The sequence below is a fragment of the Microtus oregoni genome, unplaced genomic scaffold, assembly GCF_018167655.1.
Source record: "Microtus oregoni isolate MIOR12 unplaced genomic scaffold, Mior012 000012F_ref0000307, whole genome shotgun sequence".
In the NCBI taxonomy this organism is placed as follows: Eukaryota; Metazoa; Chordata; class Mammalia; order Rodentia; family Cricetidae; genus Microtus; species Microtus oregoni.
The window spans coordinates 4,709,134-4,722,464 of record NW_024543071.1 but is presented as its reverse complement, the minus strand read 5'-3'; positions in this window follow the sequence as shown (position 1 = coordinate 4,722,464).

Sequence of the window (13,331 nt, the reverse complement as noted above, 5' to 3'; positions counted from 1 at the left end):
TCCTGCCTATACTTCCTGCCTGGCTACTGGCCAATCAGCATTTTATTAAACTAATACAGGTGACAAATCTTTGCAGGGTACAAGGGCATTGCCCCACAGCAGTGGTACACACCTGATGAGAGTGAATGTGTTTCTTTATTTAAAAGTGTGATTGTACACTAACTAAGGAGAAGTGAGAATGAACTGCAAAGAATGTGAAGAGTTCCAGGAGAGAACTACCATAGGGTACACTAAGAAAAATCAGTAAATTTTAAAATTTATTCCTTGAAAATGGTATGCGTATGTATCCTTTGATCATATCCATCTGCTGTTGATGAGCTTTTGCATCCGGTTGGCTCTGCCCACATATGCACATGGGTGTGCGGTTATCCATTGGAGTATGAGCAATCTACCAACAGCCAGGACACCAAAAGAGTCCCTCTTTCACCACCATCCACTGTCAATAAAACCTTCATGACAGGTGGGGTCTCAGGGCCCTCTCTCACCTCCATTCTGGGATGTTGACTGGCTTAAGCTTGTGCAGGTCTTGTTAGTACAACTTTTGAAGATGGGCAAATGGGTTAATCTTCAAATTGCAAAACCACGTGGTTCATAATGTGACTCTAGATGAAGTATACGAGAATAATCTCCATGCCTAATCTAAACATTCATGGACAGTCTGTTCTCTGGAGGCATCTGACCTCCACACCACCACCACTGGAAATAAGCGGGAGTTCCAATTAACGCGGTGTCTCATGGGGCTGCTTGTAGGGCTGGGACATTCTGTACACTGCATCGTTTTTTCTTACAGACCTGAAGAGTTTCCCCCTATGTCACAAATGTGTATGCAAACAGTAGGCACAGGGAAGGGATGTGTCATATAGGGATTGCAGGAGAAAGCTAGTTCCTCAGATCATCACCCAAGGATGGCCAGCAGCCATGGGTACCTAACTACTCAGCGCACCACAAATGTGCTGTTTCAAGGTCCATATTGACGGCTTTCTCTTCAAGGAACACTTATATAAACAAACTAAAGAATGCTTTAGAAGCTAAATTGTGTCTGTAATCCCAAAATAGGTGTGATCAGTTTGCACCATTAAGAAAGTTGCTCATTGTCATTGGCTGCTTTGATATCCCTTGTATCAATGAAAACCTTTTTTCACTTTGTCCCTTACTTGAGAAAGGGGAGCCATGGATGTTTGAGATGGGGCCAGACCCTGCCGGCAGCCAGGGTTCCTGTGATTCCTCAAGGAGAAGCTGCCCTGTTTCTGCCTGGTGTCTACAACTTCAGACTCATCTGATTGCTGGGAGTCAGTCTGTATCAGTAGGATTTGGGGCTGAGAACATTCCTTAATAGGGTTTTAATATTCTTGAGAGATTATCACTGAAATTCTGGCAATCACTTTCATTGGGAACTTCCAGTCATAGTTGAACAGTGCCTATCCAGCTAGAAATGGGAGCACAAAAACCTTAAACTGGTTTAATTGCAGGATCCAACCAGATGTGGACCGAACTTTGTTGTCAATGGCACCAAACACTGTACCATCTGGGCAGCTGGAGATTCCAAGTGGCTCTCCAAGGCCACAAGCCTTCCATTGACTTGGCCTTTGGAAGAGATCAGTTTGGCTTTTGAAAGTGCACTTCAGGACACCTCCTGAGCCTGAAAACATTTATCAAAATGGGGTTGAAGTCCAAATTAACATCAGATGATTTTACCATTGTGTCCCCCTCTTCATGTTATAAAATCACCCATTCGTAGATCTGGAAAAGATCTAGTTCAACCCCATCATTCTAAAATGTGGTAGCTGTATGGGCCACGAGTCCTTGAAGGTCATGGAAGGACACACTGTTGGCTGGTAACAGAGACCAGGCCAGAACCCACTCCAATGCTCTCCCCTACATCCCGTCAGTTTCCAGAGAACTCAAACATTGACAAGACCCTGCCAGCGGCTCAGCAACTTCAATCAATATTTGCTATCACAAAATTCCAGCAGAACCTAGAGACAATAGAATCTGTATTCGTGTGATTTCACGTGCTCGACTGGAAAAAGACGAATTTCTCCACACCATCAAGGCGGACTGTTGACTCAGGTTGGCCACGTGGAAAAGAGCTCCGTACTTTCCTGGAGTTCCGTAAATGCTTCATAAACACCCCTCCTGTTTCTTCCATTTCATCACCCCCAGAAAGGACCCACGTGATAAACACTGCTGGCCCCCGGAGGCATGCTGACTGGGGGTGCCAGAATTAGAGTAAGGACTCTTGGCATTTAATCCTGGGGCTTCAATTAATGCAACCACTGGACCCAAAGCTAAGAAGGTTTTGATCTGGTCAATACCTAACCACCTCTTCCAGAAGGGTTCATTTCTGTCACAACCTGCAGAGGCCAGCAGGGATTTAAGAGGTTCTGTGCTGGGTTCCCCATATTAGGTAAGTGACTTCTCATTTCCCTGTTTGATGTTCCTCTTCTGAGGGGCAGCCTGCCACGGTATTATCTGCTGGAGTCTGTGCTGGGGTGAGTCCTACGAAACCGCTCGCTCACACTTTGTCTAGAACAGACTTCCTGGTCCTCGACCCCGAATGTCCTGGCCTGACCCTGTCCTCCTTTTGGGACCTAAGAGACTTTGATTAGGCACCCCACCCCCACCCCCTTCCAGTGCTGAGTTGAGCCAGGGTGAAGGGTCCCTTGGTTCTGATTCTGGGATGTTTGTGTGCATGAAGATCCCTGAGTTGACGTCCCAGTGGGATAGGGGAGCACTAGAAAGAGCTGTGGCTCCCTTCCCCGTCTCAGCTGGACCTTCTCCCCTCCCCTCTCCTGCTGCCTGGCTCTGGAGCAGCCTCTCCTGTCTTGTCAAAATAAGGAGACCTAACCAGATATAAGCTTTGTAGCTGCTACACACTCACAAACATGCCAGCACAAGCTACACACTCACAAACACGCCAGCACAAGCTACACACTCTCAAACACGCCAACACAGGCTACACACTCTCAAACACGCCAACACAGGCTACACACTCTCAAACACGCCAACACAGGCTACACACTTACAAACACGCCAACACAGGCTACACACTCTCAAACACGCCAACACAGGCTACACACTTACAAACACGCCAACACAGGCTACACACTCTCAAACATGCCAACACAGGCTACACACTCACAAACACGCCAGCACAAGCTACACACTCACTAACACGCCAGCACAAGCTACACACTCACAAACACGCCAACACAAGCTACACACTCACAAACACGCCAGCACAAGCTACACACTCACAAACACGCCAACACAAGCTACACACTCACAAACACGCCAGCACAAGCTACACACTCACAAACACGCCAACACAAGCTACACACTCACAAACACGCCAGCACAAGCTACACACTCACAAACACGCCAACACAAGCTACACACTCACAAACACGCCAGCACAAGCTACACACTCTCAAACACGCCAACACAGGCTACACACTCACAAACACGCCAACACAGACTACACACTCACAAACACGCCAACACAAGCTACACACTCACAAACACGCCAACACAAGCTACACACTCACAAACACGCCAGCACAAGCTACACACTCTCAAACACGCCAACACAGGCTACACACTCACAAACACGCCAACACAGACTACACACTCACAAACACGCCAACACAGACTACATACTTACAAACACGCCAACACAAGCTACACATTCACAAACATGCCAACACAAGCTACACATTCACAAACACGCCAACACAGGCTACACACTCTCAAACACGCCAACACAAGCATGGTTGCCAGGTTGCTGGTGGAGAGATGTGTAGGACAGAGTGAAGAACTCCTCCATCCTTAGAAAAACGAGGTTGCCAGGACTCAAACATGAATTTGATTATTTACTTATATCTTTAAAAGAACTTCGAATGGGAATTGAAATGAAGCCGCTCAAACAGAAAGGCAAACTTCTGAAAGCCTGAACACCCTGATGTGTTACCCTGACCCCACTTACAATGCACCGAAATTCTGAAACCCGTTGGCCAGCTACCAGCACAAGACTGACTTTTGAGGACCTATTGTGTTCTCCTTAAGCATGAGTGTGTTTCTTGTTAAAGGCTCTAAATCTAGTAGCATAATGATTCTATTTCAGTTTTGTTGATCAAAAAACTATGGATTCATGATCTGTCCCCTTGACAATTTCCAAGAGCACGTGCCTGTTTTACACAGTGCTCTGCTGAACCCCGCCCAGCCCTCATCCTGTGCCGGGAACTCTGTCTCTCTCCTGGAGCCCTGAGAAAGGTCACCCAGGGAGTGCAATGGGAATAAGCCAGCGACCCTTGGGTGGACCAGAACACTCAGGCCCCCAGAGGCCCAGCGAGATGAAAGCTCTGTTGATTTGACTGTGGTGGGGTTCATGCAGAGTTGGGGTGTGGTTGGATACACAGTGTACTGCCCCACAGGAACGGGGGTGGGGGGAGTAGGACAAAGAGGTGGGGAGAAGCCATCAAAGGTGTGACTTCTCCTGAGGAGATCCTGGAACAGGACTTACTTAATGGTGTTTCAGTGACCCCCTGTCGGGAAGGGTCCTACCTGAGGACGAGGTAGAGGGCCTGGCCATCTTAACCTGTCTGGAAAACAGACTTCAGAATAGATTGCTGGTGTTTTGTTTTGTGGGGTGTGTACGTGTGTGTGTGTGTGTGTGTGTGTGTGTGTGCGCGCGCGCGCGCAGGGTGTGTGTACTTGCTTTGGAGGTCAGAGGACAATCTTGGCTGTCATTCCTTCAGCATCGTCCATCTTTGGCTAGGATCTGCCTGTTTTCACCTCAGCTGCACCTTTCTCCTCTTCTTCCTTCCTCTTCCTCCTCCTCCTCCTCTTCTTCCTCTTCCTCCTCCTTCTTTCCTCAAGACAGGCTTTCTCTGTACAACCCTGACTGAAACTTGCATTGTAGACCAGGTTAGCCTTGAACCCACAGAGATCCGCCTGCTTCTGCTTCCTGATTAAAGGCCTGCGCCACCACCTCCCCTGCTGTCCTTGCTGCTTTAGCCTGGCTTCTGGAGGTCAAACTCGGGTTCTTGGGTTTGCACAGCAAGTGCTTTACCCACCGAGCCGTCTCCCCAGCTTAGTGTGGTTTTGGTTACACACTGCTCATGTGACTTGCATTGTATTTACCCACTCCTCAGGCCTGTGCCTCCCCATCCTGCCTTGTAGGGGCTCCCCTACTAACTTCCAAGGCACAACCTTCCAGCAGACTGCATCCCTCCTCCAGGCTCTGGACAGGACTTAGCAAGTGGCTCTGACCTCCTTAGAAATTGGTTGTGCAGTATTGTAGGTCATACATCACCCTGCCTACATTATTCCTGGATGTATCTGTCTGATGCAAAGACCTGATATTCAGGACTGGATTCATATCAATGCCACATTCACTAATCTTCCATCGTGCCCAACGTATTTAGGCCGGTATTTAGGGCTAGATGCATACCAGATGCCATGTTCCATGTACCTTCCATCATGCTCAACACAACAGAACTCAGCACTCCTGGCACTCAAGAGGTGGGTACCGTGGCCCTAGAGTGGCAGAGGTAGGAGGACCAGCAGTTTGAAGCCAATCTGAACCATACAGTGAGGCAGTCTTAGGGTTTCTATTGCTGTGATGAAACACTATGACCAAACACCAGCTGGGAAGGAAAGGGTTTATTTGGCTCATACTTCCACATTGTAACCCATCATCGAAGGAAGCCAGGGCAGGAATTCAAACAGGGCAGGAACCCGGAAGTAGGAGCTGATTCAGAGGCCATGGATGAATGCTGCTTACTGTCTTGCTCCCTGTTGCTTGCTTGCCCTCTTTTTATTTTTTTTTATTTATTTATTTACAGAACTTAGGACCACTAGCCTAGGGATGGCACCACCCACAATGGTCCCTCCTCCACCAATCACTAAAAATTAAAAAGTGCCCCAAAATAGTCAAATGTTATTCTTGTGTCAAGTTGACATAAAACCACCTAGCACAGAGACCCTAGCTGTCTAAATGAATGAATGAATTAATGAATGAAAAAGTTCACTGTGCAGTGTCAGAGGAGAAAAAGTGGAAACGTAAAGATTCTGAGTTGGCAGAAATGCTCCATCGGGCAAGTCTTGTCAGCCTTCATACGGAGCTTTTCCATCTGAGCTGGATGCCCTGTGTTCAAGTCTATCCACTCCAGACGTGGGAGACAGGAGCAGGGTCTGGAGTCAGCCTGGTGTTAGCTGTGTGGCCTCCCCAGGGCGTAGAGCACTTTCCCACACAGCCATGCGACATCTGTGTCAAGGCACTTGGGGAACAAAATGACTTTGATGCATAAAGACTGGGAAAGGTGCAGGGGAGCTAAGTCAACTCCCCTATTGCTGTTAGCGTGTGTTATTTTCCGAGAAGCAGAGGGTTAGTAAGGCGGTTTCTTCAACAGCGCACATCTAGAAGATTGTATATAGGTGTCGTTTATCAGCTAGGTTTCCTTCTGTACTTGTCACTCCCTAACCTTCCCTGCCCTCCTCCAGCAGGGGAAGGGGCAAGGGCAGGAATTCCAGACTTGTTCTTCCCATCACCTCCTCCGGTGCCTGGCACACGGCAGGGATGCAGGAACAATCGTTCAAACGAGAAAAAGGCAAACCCTTGATCAGCGCCACTTCAGTGGCTCTGAGTACCTCCCTCCCCCCCACCGCCCCGTGCTCGACCTTGGGTGTGGTTCCAATGCCTAGCCCTCTCTCTAAGCCTTCCCAGGCCACAGCCACAGAGGCACAGCATCTTAGCAGGAAGCCACACAGGCGGTACGTACCGAGGCCAGCAGCCAGGCAGATATTTAGCTAGTTCCTGGATTGTCTTCCAGGGTAGCTGTGAGGCTTGGGGCATGGCTCTCTGCCTTCAGCATCCTCCTCTTGGACAGGGAGATCATTAGGTTTCTAGAAGTTTCCTTGGTCCTTCTAGTCTCCACCCTAGAAAACCCAAGAAAGCCTGGGTGCCTGGTCTTCCTTGATTGAAATGCAACCTTGGCAGCAGAGGAGACCAGGAGTAGGCCTCTCTGCAAGAAAGAGTCAGTGAGCTCCCGTGGACTGGGGCTGACCCTGAGCATAAAGAACACTTGTTGAACCCTTTGAAGCTGGGATGGTCCTTTGGGTGGGTCAGGAGTCTGGGAAGAATTTTTCTTATTGGCAAGCATTTCCTCCCCTCTGGCATCCCTTTTCCCCAGGAATTCCCTTCAGCTAAAAGAGAAAAGAAAAAGCAAACAAAAGCCACCCTCTCTGCCCATGGAGGCCTCTTCTCCGACTGTGAGTCCCTGATAAGAGAAGCCAGCTGCTAATGGCGGCATCCTGTTGCAGGACCTGCAGCTCCTCTGCCAGGCAAGGCCTCGTTGGTCCGTGATTAATGAGCGGCCACAGGGGTGGAGTGGTGTGTGCTAGGACTGGATGGCCTTCAGGTAGTGACTGCAAGGTCAACAGGAGGTGAAGGTTTGGAACGGGACAAGAATTCAATCTGCCAGCCAAGCATGTAAACGTGCCCAGCTGAAACTAATTTACGTCTCTACCCATTCCCCCCCCCCCACTCTGTTTAGGCACTGAATTCTTATTAACAGCTTCCAGACCGTGCCCAGCCTGTGGGGCTGGCTGCACGCACCCCAGGAGAGCTGTGCACTGGGCCCAGCTCAACAGGTGAAGGAGGCCTCCGCTGTGGGGCAGCTTGAGTTGGATTTCCAGGAACCGCAGGTGGGAAAGGAGAACCAGCTTCCACTCGTCTTCTTCTGCCCTCCACACAAGACCCCCCCACAAAACATAAATAAATAAAGTGTAAAAAAAAGAAATTAAAAGTTGGGCATTTCTTAGACACACAGACTGGTAGACATTTAAAAGAGAGAAAAAAATGTAAAGCTGGGTTGTGGTGGCACACACCTCTAATCCTAGTACTTGGGAGGCAGAGGCAGACAGATCTCTGAGTTTGAGGCCAGCATGGTCTACAGAGAGAGGCCAGATAAGTGCTCTTTCTCTCCCTTTCTCTTCTCTCTCTCTCTCTCTCTCTCTCTCTCTCTCTCTCTCTCTCTCTCTCTGTAGTGGTTTGAATAGGTATGGCCTCCGTACACCCATGTCTTTGAATGCTTGGCCCATTCATAGGGAGTGGCACTATTAGGAGGTGTGGCCTTGTAGAAGAAGTGTGTCACTGTGGAGGTGGGCTTTGAGGTCTCACATAAACTCAAGCCACACCCAATGTCATAGTTTCCTTCTGTTACCTGCGGACCATGGCGTAGAACTCTCAGCTCCTCCAGCACCACTTCTGCCTGCATGCCGCCATGCTTCCTGCCATGAAGATAATGGATTAGACCTCTAAACTGTAAGCCAGTCCCAATGACATGTTTTCCTTTGGAGTTGCTTTGGTCAGGGTGTCTCCTCACAGCAATAGAAACCCTAAGATGATCCCCACCCCACTTGTCTGTCTGTAGTGTATACGCATGTGCATGAGGATGTGTATGCACACGTGTGTGATCATGTGATGAACAAAGGCTGACGTAAGACGTCTTCCTCCATCACTCTGGTGTATGCACACGTGTGTGATCACATGGAGTCCAAAGGCTGACGTAAGATGTCTCTCCCCAACACTGTCCACTCCATTTTTAGGCACTCTCTCACCGAGAGAAGCTCATCTGCTTGGCTAGCTGGCTGGCTAATGAACTCAGGATCTCCACTCTCCCAACACTGAGGTTGCAAGTGCCAGTCACCTCTCTGTCCTGTCATGTATGTGCCGGTATCAGAGCTCAGCTCCTCAGGGTTACGTGGCAGGGACTTTGCCATCTCCCCAGCCACCCAGATCATCCTCTATATTCTAAGGGACTTCTGCGCTGGAGACCTAGCTGAGACTGAATCCTGCTATCAGAGTTCTTCCGCTCAACAGAGGCCACATGTAGCTCCTGTGCCCTGAGATGTGGCCAACCCCAATTAAGATGGGCCAGAAATGCAAAATATGCCCAGGACTTGAAGACTTTGTGTGACTTCCCTTAGCAAGTAGAAGATCCAGTAATCATTTTTACTCGATTCTGTGTTAAAATGATCATACTTGGGATAGAATAGTTCAAGTAGAATATATTACTAAACCTATTTTGGAATTTTTAATATGATGAAGAGAAAATTTAAAATTGTGCATACAGCTCCCTTTGTGTTCTGTTGACTACCGCTGCTGGTCCAGATCTCGGTTGTCCTAGAATCTGAGTCTTGAGAGTCAAACCAGGAAGGCCAACATTTCATCTTGCCCACCTGCCTTGCAAACCTCAGAACATTTTCCTCAGATTCCAAGATAAGCAACTTCAATACTCTACACTTTTCTCGTTCATTCCAAAAGTCTTGTGAAGGGAGTCGAAATTAGGGCCCTTATCAGTCAGCAGCTCCAAAAGGAATTGAATTCTTATTTTTCTGTTAAGTCAAGACGTAGGAGCTCCTCCAGCAGGTACCTGTCCTGTTGCAAACCTCAGCTCGTATAGTTAAGTGTTAACCAGCTAGTGCTGGTTTTGTGTCAATTTGACACGTCAGAGTCATCAGAGAGAGAGAGAGGGAGGAGCCTCAGATGAGGAAATGCCTCCAAGAGATCCAGCTGTAGGGTGATTTCTCAATTAGTGATTGACTGGGAGGGACCAACCCACTGAGGGTAGGGCTGTCCCTGGGCTGGTGGTCCTGGGTTCTATAAGAAACAGAATGAGCAAGTCAGGGGAAGCAAGCCAGTAAGCAGCTCCCTTCCATGGCCTCTGCGTCATCAGTTCCTGCTTCCAGGTTCCAGGCCTGCTTGGGTTCCTCTCCTGATGTCCTCCAAAGAAGGACTATGATCTGGAAGTGCAAGCCAAATAAGCTCCTCCCCCACTTGGGTTTTTGCGTTTTGCTGCAACAGAAACCCTAACTAAGACAGTTAGCCAGCACAGTGCCTGGAAAGCCCTGATTGGCAGTTCCATTAGGGGTAGCCTTGGAGGGAAATACTTGGGAATGGCATACCATACTCCCATCTGCTGCCGTAGCTTGATACTCAAGAGAGATTTCTCGGAGTAGAACTCTGGAGATTTGAACACCAGCATCAACCCTCACTGGTAATCACAGGACCTTGAGAAACCCACTTCCCTAGACAGAAGTTTTAGCATCCATAAGACTGGGCAGGTGACCGCTAAGAGTCCTTCCGTCTTTTGTAGTGGACTTCAGCCATTCCACTCTCTACATTACAAAGGCAGGTTCCCTGATTTATCTCATAATTGATAAACAACAGTGGCTCAGCAGGAATAGATATGAAGCATGATTAATGTAAAGATCATCTCCCACGGTCCTATAGTTTCTTTCATGAGGAAATCAGAAAACTGAACCAAAGTTTACACCGCCGACGGATGAGCCCAACTGCTTACACATAGCGAGTTCATCCTAGCTGTTAGGGGCTCCACGCAGGTAAGTGGTTAGACACAGAGACAAGATGCAAAATAATGTTATCGCATTAACAGTGTTTTTTTTTTTTTAAAGCTGCTTGTCATGAGAAAATCCTCCTAATACTGTTTTAAAATCAAGATGGAAGAAAAGTCCTTAAAACTGAACCAGGGACCGTGATGTCCACCTTCAGACGCTGCAGGCACCTGCGCTCACACGCGCCGCTCCTGAAGAGCTACTTAGTTCTATATAAATAGATTCTTTCGGGTAGAAAGAAGGAAAACGACTTTGAAGGAAACTCCCTGTACTTTTGTAGGTCTTACAGGGTTAGAGGCAGTTTTTGGTTCTCTGGTGAATCCACAGCCAAGCTAGAGAGCTTGGCAGCCCTCTTTAGGAAAAGATCCCTTGCAGAGGAGTTAGTGCCCCAGGAGGCCCCAGATAAACCAAATGGAGACTTGAAACACAGCTAGGAAATAATAATACAGGGAATAGTTGGGGTGTACTTACGGAGGTGGGGGCGCCAGCTGGAAGGGAAATCTTCCTCAGGACCTGTCGTCTGTCGTGACAGAAGACACTTATGGTGGCAGAAGACACACACGTTTGTTTCTTACAGTGCTGGAGGCTTGAAGTCCAAGGCGTGGCAAGCCTGGTTTCTCCTGGCTTTCTTAGCCAGGAATCCCTCTTAGTCCCTCTTGCTGTGAGTTTTCTGTGGCGTTCTTTTTATACTTGCTGTCTATGTTTGGATTTGTTGCTTGTTTTTAATGATTTTATGTCCATATATGATATATTGCTATCATAGTCACAACCCCCCACTTACTCTCTTAACTCTCTCCCACACCTACTGGGTCCCTTCCTTTCTCAACTAGTCACCTCCTGTTTTTATTTTATTTGTGGGCATGTGTACATGAGTGTGTGTGTGTGTGTGTGTGTGTGTGTGTGTGTATGTGTGTTTCTGTGTGCAGGCACCTACAGCTACTGCATGACTTCAGCTCTGCCACGGCCAGAGGACACTGCTTCATAGCAAACCTCCTCATCCTCCGGTTTTACGATCTTCTGCTCTCTCTTCTGCAGCATTCCCTGAGCCATGGGGTGGGGAGATGTCCTGTTTAGGGCTGAGCATCCAGCAGCCACATTTGCTTTTCTTCTCATGAGGACATCTGCAGGTGACATTAGCACCACCTTCAGGTTCCTCATAATTCAGGTTCCTTAGGACTTCCTTCTCAAATGCAGTCACGTGGTGGTCTACTAGGAGTCAGAGCAGCAATGTGTGTGTGTGTGTGGGGGGGGTTATTGGGGGAGGAGCTAGTGCAGCCCGCAGTCCCACCAATCCCACCGAGTCTAAGTGATCCCTCATCCATGGTGAGGGAGCCCTGCAGGTGTTTAGTCAACCTTTGGCTAAAGGCTACATGATGGTTGGGGGAGGGGCACGGATTCTCTGCTGCTCTCCGATTGCCCTCCAGGGGTGGCAGATTTGGGCAAACTAGATCTGAGGAATTTATTGAGGGTTCCTGAAATTAGGATGAAGCTGAGTTGGTAAAGTGTTCGCCAGCACACAGGAAGCCTTCCTGGGTTTAATCCTTGGCAACACATAAGCAGGAAATGGTGCCCCTAGCACTTGGGACTGGAGGCAGGAGGACCAGAAGGTCAAAGTTGTCTGACAGAGAGCTGTGAACCTTCTTGTGGGTGCTGGGAATTGAACCCAGGTCCTTTGGAAGAACAGTCAGTGCTTTTAACCACTGAGCCATCTCTCCAACCCCCCCCATAGACTTGTTTAAATTTTTAAGAGAGAAAGAAGGAAGAAAGAGGTAGCTCTAAGGACCTTTGGGAGGAAGGCCAAGGTGTCAAGTTAGAAGAGGCAGAGTGCACTAGACCCTTTGTTTTGCCAAAGCCCCTGTTGATTTGTGGGGACCCCTAGATGGTCTTAACATTATGTCCTTGGGGCTGCTGTATTTTGTCTGTTTTGACTCTGGAGGGTAAAATGACTATCGTGCTTGAGAGGACGGAGGTGTTGCTGGTTAACACAGAGCACTTAAATAAAGACAATCTTGGCAAACAGGTCTCGGAGTTGAAAGAAAAGATAGCCTTTGTTCTCTAAATAAAAATCCCCAGCACTGAATAAACACAGAGCTGTTTCCCGTGCCCTCGGAGCCAGATCAGGAGCTGGGTCCATTGTGCACACAGTTCTGCTTTGGTTTGGAGCTGTTATCGGGAAGGGCGCCTGCCTGGTCCTGTTCCCTTCCAGAAAACCATTAATCCAGAGCCATTTAAATGCAGAGGATGAAAGAAATGGGCTGTGCAGAATATTCTTTCCTGAAGTGTGGAGTTCCTGTGTTAGGCAGCGGCCTGATTCTTTCTTGACCTCTGACCCATCCTATGCTCCCACGGCTTGCCAAGTGCACTAGGAAAGGACCCACCGAGGAAGGTAGTTCCGTGGAAGCTGTCCACAGGCTGTGACAGGGCCTGATGTTCTTATTGAAATGGAGATTTTGGGTCGGAGAGCCAAAAAGAAAAAAAGAAACCCTGAGAAGCCAGAAGAGACTCATCAGAATGCAGGCCCCTAAATGGAGAGGGACACTATTTAATTCTTAATTTAAAAGGGAGATGGGACAGCATGCCACTGGCCTCCCAGAGAACATGGCTCCACTCCCTATGACACTGAATGGATTGAATTGGCTTTCTATTTTTAGACTTGGTCCATATCTTGCTCTTCCTCGTTGTTTCCCTGTTAGTCACAGCGAGTCACCTCGCGTCCTTCTCGGGAACAGGACACACTCACCCCACTGTGTGCTGCAGCCCCAGCTTGGCTGCACTACAGGCTGAGTCTGTCTTCTCTCTCCTACTTTGTCCCCAGAAGACGGGACTGTGGGAAAGGAAGCTGCCCAGTCTTAACCATTTGTATACTTAGCTAGCTGTTGGTAAAGGCAGCTGTCTGCAGAGGGTCCGTCACC